The sequence below is a fragment of the Etheostoma spectabile genome, chromosome 7 (assembly GCF_008692095.1).
Source record: "Etheostoma spectabile isolate EspeVRDwgs_2016 chromosome 7, UIUC_Espe_1.0, whole genome shotgun sequence".
NCBI classification, from domain to species: domain Eukaryota; kingdom Metazoa; phylum Chordata; class Actinopteri; order Perciformes; family Percidae; genus Etheostoma; species Etheostoma spectabile.
In genome coordinates this window covers 26,236,707-26,244,113 of record NC_045739.1, presented here as the reverse complement: position 1 = coordinate 26,244,113, position 7,407 = coordinate 26,236,707, and the positions used below count along the sequence as shown (strand labels likewise).

The following is a 7,407-nucleotide window of genomic DNA, read 5'->3' as shown; positions in this document are numbered from 1 at the left end:
CAATGCAAAGGCTCTTAAGCCTACGGTTTTGCACATGTCATGTAAAACTTGATTTCTCCATTTTTTTTTCACAAAACTCTCCAGAACGTGCCATTTAATGGTTTATTTTTCCCAAAAAAAGGTTTTTGGAAAAGTTGGCAGCTCTGCAGCTGGGTCCCAATGCCAGTCCAAACCGCACCCTCTTAAAGCACACTAGGCCATCATGGGTAATGAAATGTAGTAAAGCTCCAACTGTCCTTGTGGAGTGGAACCTGGTGATAAGCGCTCTGGAATTCCAATGTAAGATACAGTGTTACCCCTTCAGCTCAACAAACATTTCCTCCATGTGAGGCAATGGGAACCCATTGAAGCAATGGGAAATCCTCAGCTCCTTAGCTCCACACTGTGCCTCCCTAGAAATGTTGCTGGCCACCTCTGTGGCCCCCCATGATGACCAAATAAAAAAATATTAATTTATTATGATTTTACACGCAAGCTCCTAAAGCGGAACTAATGTGCGACACAACATTCTACATGGGTAAATTAGTGCTGAGCACCCAAACACTAGGCTCGTTCAAGATGAGCCAGGTCTGCACAGAATCGATCACCGGCAATCGGCGCCCTTTGCATGCCGGTTAGATTTGTGTCCGACTTGATCCCGACTTGCTCTGGCGTCATGCACACGTGGGCAACAGAAATCTCACGAGAGCAAGGCGGCCGCAGTTCTGAGCGTCAGGCGGCGCAGTTGCTTTTCACCGACTGCAAGAGCCAGGCGGACCCAAGCATGCTGGGAAACGCCGGCTTCTCAGCTGATTTAACACCTGATTGTTCACAATCGACTCACATGAGTGACGTTTTATATGAACTTTTTATTGTTTTTGGATTGGAGGGTTAAACTGCTATTTGTCTGATTTAAGACTTATTCTGTACAGAACACACTTTGTGGCTGATAGTGACGTTTAGAAGTCAAGAGACTAAATCCTTTCAGATCACTGATCATCTACAGTCTGTTGTTAATTAAAATCCAACAGATTGCATGTAGAAACTTTCGAGAGCAACTCTGTCATAATTAAACAACTAGAAACTGTGTACAAGCTGATTGTGGGTCGATTATATTTTATTAAATCGGAATAGCACCAAAGTGTTTCTGTCACTTCCTGTTCAGCCTGAAGTGGCTGAAAACGGCGGGAAACTGTCCAACTTTACTGCAGCTCTATGTCCCCGCCCCTGGCTGCTGCCGCCTACTCTCGTCCACTTTACAGGCGAGGCCAGTTCATCTCAAACGAGCCTAAAGTGCCCGCCTGCCACGCCCACATTTGGTGCTGCTCGGTGAATAAAACACTACTAGGAAGCCATGGTTTCTCTTGTTGCTAGAGTCCAAGGTAAGCAAAACCATTTAATCTTGTAAGTGACTTGTTGTTCTTGCCACATAACCGGTTCCTTTTGTTCCTTGCATTGATAATAAAATCAAGTTAGTAATGTCTGGTCTCGATATGTTTAGAACTTAATCATATCTAAGCAAACTCATTGAAGCAGAAGCGAATATCCAAAGTTCAGTATCCTTGCCAGGTCTACCAATGCTGTGATGTTAACACGTAACTCCATCCGTCTTGGCTGTTGCATTCAATAACAATACATTTATGTAAAGTAATCGCAGACTTTATGCCCGGAGGGTTAGGCACAAAATGTAATGCTACCCCTATGTTTTTTTTTCTAATATCATGCGGTGCCCAGCTACGTCCTGCTGTGCCTTGTAATGCCGCACAGTGCCCTGCTAGCCAGAACTACAACAAGAACTACTTGCTCTGGAGGGAACTACTAAACTGTTGGGTCCTTGTAAATTATGGAGTGTGGTCTAGACCTACTCTTTCTGTAAAGTGTCTTGACATAACCTTGTTTATGAATTGATACTATAATAAAATTGACTTGAAATGAATTGAACAAGGAAGGGATGTATCGTCCTTTTTTGCTGCAGTAAAACAAAAGTGAGAAAACGACAGTGAGAGAAACAATCAAGGGGTTGAGGAGCAGAAGGGGGGGAGAACCAGAGAGTCGGGGAGTTTTGGAGAGAGGCATTGATAAAGTGAGGGCTCTGACACAGAGGGGATATTCCAGAGATGAGAGGATAAAAGAAGGGTGAAGAGGAAGATAACATACAGGGCAAGAAAGGAGCAGCAGAGGGACAGCAAGTGAATCCATGTGGATCAAGTACTGCACCCATCAGGTTTTGTGACAAAGAAGGTTCTTAGTTTTTGCAAAGCAGTGGCAATTACAATTTCATTGTAGGTCTACTGGTGTCCTTAAATGGTGCTTTCTGCTGTAAAATTCTTTTTTTTGTGTCATATGTTTCTTTTAAGTGCATACTTACTACTTACTACATTTTGAAATCCAGCTGTATACATGCATAGAGTGGTATCATAGTTTAGGACCCCATACTGAAGTTTACTAAAAAGAGTGAATAAAAAAAAAAAAATCATCTTTCAACGACTGATGTAGCTACCAGTACACCCCACTGGAATTATTCCCACCAAATTGATGGGGGAGCGGAACTGCGACTTCAGGCCAACAATTTTAATCTTCATCCATGGCTTGGGTATTCTGTCATGATGGACTCTACATGACCAAGATGGCGCGCGTACATCGGAAGTGGTGTTAGCTTTAGCTTAGCTCTTAGTCCCTCCGCGCTTCCCCCGCCTTTGTTTTACGATCTCGACGCCACCTGCGAGCACTTTCCGCCGGCCGGCGCAGAGTGCATAGCCTCCGGGTCTCTGGCCATCTCAGGAAGCAGTCGAAGGTTGTCCCATAAAAGAAATTTGTCCATAAAAGAATTTGCAACCAGATTCTGCAATTTTGCGGTATTTTTCTTGCTCATTTGGGTTTGTTCGTGCAGAACAGTTTTGCCTTTACATCGTACACCCGACGTTCTTTGGATATTGGTTCGCAAATTTCTTTTATGGACACCTTCGACTGCTTCCTGAGATGGCCAGAAGACCCGAGGCTATGCACTCTGCCCGGTCTGGCGAAGTGCTCGCAGGTGCGTCGAGATCGTACACAAGGCTTGGAAGCGCGGAGGACTAAGAGCTAAGCTAAAGCTAACACCACACACCGGCTCTCTTTACCCAGCATTTCCCTTGCCAATGTACGATCGCTGATGAACAAAATGGAGGATATCCGACTCAGCATTACATACAGCAGAGATTTTTGACCTGTAATGTCATAATCTTCACGAAACATGGTTAAACAGCGAATACCGGACCATGCTATTGAGCTCGCGGGACTCACATTTCAGGCGGATAGACACTAGATGGCTCCGGTAAGACCAGAGTTTGGACTGTGCATTTACACTAACAAAAGCTTGGTGCACAAACTCTGCTATTGTTGGGAGACATTGTTCAGCTAACCTTGAGTTTTTCTCATGGTTAATATAGACCGTTCTATCTACCACGTGGTTCACTTCTACTATTATCACTGCAGCTTATATTTTCCGAGCTGACGCCAAGTCGCTATGAAAGAACTTCACGCAGCCATAAGTAAACAACAGACCGTTCACCAGACCTGCGTTTATTGTTGTGGGGTGATTTTAATCATTCAAACTTAAGTCAGTGCTACCAAATTTCACCAGCATGCTTCTTGTCACACCAGAGGAAACAAAACTTTAGACCATGTTTACAAAACATGGCTGGAGCCTCCGTCGCGACACCCCTCCCCCACCTGGGACAGTCAGATCACCTTTCTTTGTACCTCACCCCCAAATATGCACCTCTCTCAATTTTGCGTGAAGCATCAGTAAAGACCTCACAAGGTTTGGCCTGCGGGAGCAGATTTTCACTTAGGAAGGTTTCCACACACAGACTAGAGTATGTTTGCCTCTCAACCACTGTGGCTCTCACACGGATGACTGCTACACCTCCTCTGTACTGGATTATATTACACCACCATAGACAATGTTACCACCCAGAAGCAGATCACCACATACCCAAATCAGAAGCCATGGATGAACGAAAGTGCAACTCCTATTGAAGACACCATACTGCCTTCAGATCAGGAGATGCACAGGCCTATAACACTTCAGAGCAAATCTGAAAGGGGCATCAAAGAGGCCAAGCACAAGCGCCCTCACCGCAGTGTGTAGAGCATTCAGCCATCAGTGACTATAAACCCACTCACTCCACCCCCGCAGCCACTGATGTCAACTTCCTGAACGAGCTGATGACTTTTATGCTCGCTTTGAAAGAGACAACAAGAAACGCCACCAAGCTCAACCCTCAGCCGACCACCCGCCCATCACACTCTCCTCCACAGATGTCTGCAAGGCACTGGAGGGTCAGCACGCACAAGGCTGCTAGACCAGATAACATCCCTGGACGCGTACTCAGGGTGAGTGCGGAGCAGCTTGCTGGGTTTTTTAACAGCTTTCAACCTCTCCTTGCCCAAGCTGCTGTACCAAAATGCTTTAAATGCACTTCCATTGTGCCAGTGCCAAACACTCCAGCCCAAAGTGCCTTAAACGACTACCGCCTTGTAACACTCATACCCATCGTAATGAAGTGCTTTGAGCGGCTGGTCCTGGCACACCTAAAAGACTTGCCACCATCCACATTGGACTCACACCAGTTTGCCTACCGTAGCAATAGAGCACAGAGGATGCCTTTTCCATGGCACACTGCACTCTGTCTCACACATCTGACAATAAGAAACACTTATGCACGAATGCTGTTTGTTGACTTCAGCTCAGCATTTAACACCGTCATCCCGCTAAGTTAATAGCTAAACTTGGAGACCGGGCATCGACACCTCCACTTGCAACTGGATTTTGGACTTTTTGACCAACAGACCCCAGAATGTTCGATCAGGCCCCAACTGCTCCACGTCCATCACACTCACACTGGTGTACCACAGGGCGTGTTGCTAAGCTCTTTCTCCTTCCCTCTTCACCTCCGCCTGCAAGCCTGTGTATGAATCTTATTCCATCATCAAGTTTGCGGACGACACTACGGTGATTGGTCTCATCAGCAACACCGAAGACTGCCTATAGGGAGAAGATCCAGCACCTGGCCACATGGTGCACTGAAATACCAGCTCCTGTGTCCTCAAACACCACCAAACACGAGGAGCTCATCGTGGCCTTCAGAAAGATTCAAGAGGCCGCACGACACCATCCACATCAATGGATGTTGAGTTGTCCCAGTTTCAAGAGGACAAACTGTCTGTTGGTGGCTGTTGTGTTTGTGGTGGAGTGTACTCAGTACAGGTAATTACTGCACTATGTCTTACATAAAAAATATGTGTTTACTATGTAAATGCTGTTTGCTATTAGCCTTCTGAATGTCAAGTACAAACCTTTAACTATGAACATTAGCATTTAAGGGTTATCTTTTCCTAAACCTAACCAAGAAGTAATGTTAGTTTGGTTAATTTTACGAACTCCCAGAGCTTTAAAAGTGATGCCAAAGGTTCCTGACCACGCTAAGCTATGCCCATCAGCGGTGTACAGCTTATTCTGACCAAGCTCTATGAGCATAACCTCAAATATGCCCATTTAATAGTGATAACGTTTCAAGTGGGTTATAATGTACTATTGAGTTCCTAAGCCTTTTTTTGTATTCAATCCATTTGTTTTCTGTCTCAGGGTGTTACTGACTGCAGAATGCCCCAACTCCTCATCAGGGTTGCTGTAAAGTGGTTCCCTGGTCGGTCAGGATCCACTCCGGGATGCCTGCCTCGAAGAAGCTGGACAGCATACACATACAACATGAAGAATTGAATCTAGAGCCAGTACTGTAACTAGGAGACCTTAAAGACCCCTACTACATATATTGTTCAATGTGCAAATTTCTCAATGCAGTTGTTTAACTACTGATGTATCTATTTATTATCGTGAGGAATGTAATGAATAACTTGTGTGGAGAGAATTTTATGCGGCACCTTACAGAAGTAGCCAAGGCAAGGCACGGCAGCTTATTTTGTATAGCACATTTCAGCAACAGGGTAATTCAAAGTGCTTTATACAAAATCAATTAAAACACACCAACTAAAAAGTAGCACTCTAATCTCTCATTGTATGTTTTAATGATCAATGCATAAAAGCATCTATTCTAATATTAAGTTGCACATTAAACCTGGCCTACAATAAAGTGTAGGGCTAACCCTAAAGCATTTCTACTTACCTTTTTTTGCATAGAAATCTAAGCTATGTAAAACATTTGTTGCATGATTTTATGCGGGCCCTGCTGTTAAAGATCTCTTGCATTAGATCTCTGCTTCTCTGCCCAACCATACCCACAGGGCTTGGGCTTCCTTTTTGTTGGAATTCTAAAACTGGATTTATGGGGACTACAGTATGATTAACTCCTCAGATCCTGCAGGGTAAATCCGACTTCCTAGACTATCTGTCCAATCTGAGTTTTCTAAGCCAACTAAAACAACTTTTAAAAGTACACACGTTCCACACAAAACAAGTTTCCTTCCAGAGGCTATTTAGCAGTTTTTCTAGTTTGCTTAGCACTGCCCCAGACAATTGTGATTGGTTTAAAAGAATGCTAATGGCTCCAGAGTGTTACGGTACGGCAGGGTGGAGGACCCAAACGCAGAGAACCAGGAGGCAGGCAAGAGCAGGTACAAAACGGGTTTATTAAACAGTACAGGACAAGACTGGAACAGGCAAGGTCCAAAAACCAGGGGAATCCAAAACACAGAAAATCACAAAACACAAAGGGCAAGAAGTCCAAACCAGGTCCAGGTGAAGATAAAGGTCCAAAAGACAGGAAAACAACGCAGGGAACAACTCACAGGGAATCCGCAGAACAGCTGGAACGATACACAGACTTCTTCACAAGACACAAGGATCTAACAAGAGCAAAGGGAACACAGGGGTTAAATACATGAGGTAATGAGGTAACGGGGAACGTGAGACATCAGGTGATCACATGTAGGGCGGGCTGGACAATCGACAAACAAAGTGAAGCTAGACAAGACAGGCAAGACACGACAGGAAGCTGACACCAAAAAAAAGCGGAAAGTAGAACAAACGGCAGCAGGGGAGCAAGACAGGGCCAGTAACACAGGACCACAGAGAAACAGAACAAAAAAACACAAGGAGCAAAGGAAGGGAACACACACCAAACAAAAACCCCAACCACAACATACCCCCCCCCAAGACAGATCCCAGATGTAAAAAACAAAACCCAAAAAAACCCAAAAAAACAGAAAACAACCAGAAGGGCGGAAGCACACTGGGAAAGGGGGACCGAGGACGGGGAACCAGGGGCAAAGGCACTAGGGACAGAAGCAAACAGGGAGCACAGGGGACAAAGACAAAAGGGAGACCCGAACAGGGAACAAAGGAGGGCAACAACGAGGGACCGAGAAGGAGGAAGCGAGAGAGGGACTGGGAAGAGAGAGGGACTGGAAGAAGGAGCACCAGGGAGA

General features: G+C 45.1%; 1 long non-coding RNA gene across 1 annotated transcript in view; it reads right to left on the bottom strand.

Moving 5' to 3' along the window:
• Positions 1-1,195: 1,195 nt before the first annotated feature.
• Positions 1,196-7,407, bottom strand: part of LOC116692726 (uncharacterized) — a 14,412-nt gene continuing 8,200 nt past the window's right edge. Inside the window, exon 3 of the long non-coding RNA XR_004332766.1 lies at positions 1,196-1,267. This is a non-coding gene — a long non-coding RNA (uncharacterized LOC116692726). The remainder of the gene's footprint in view (positions 1,268-7,407) is intronic.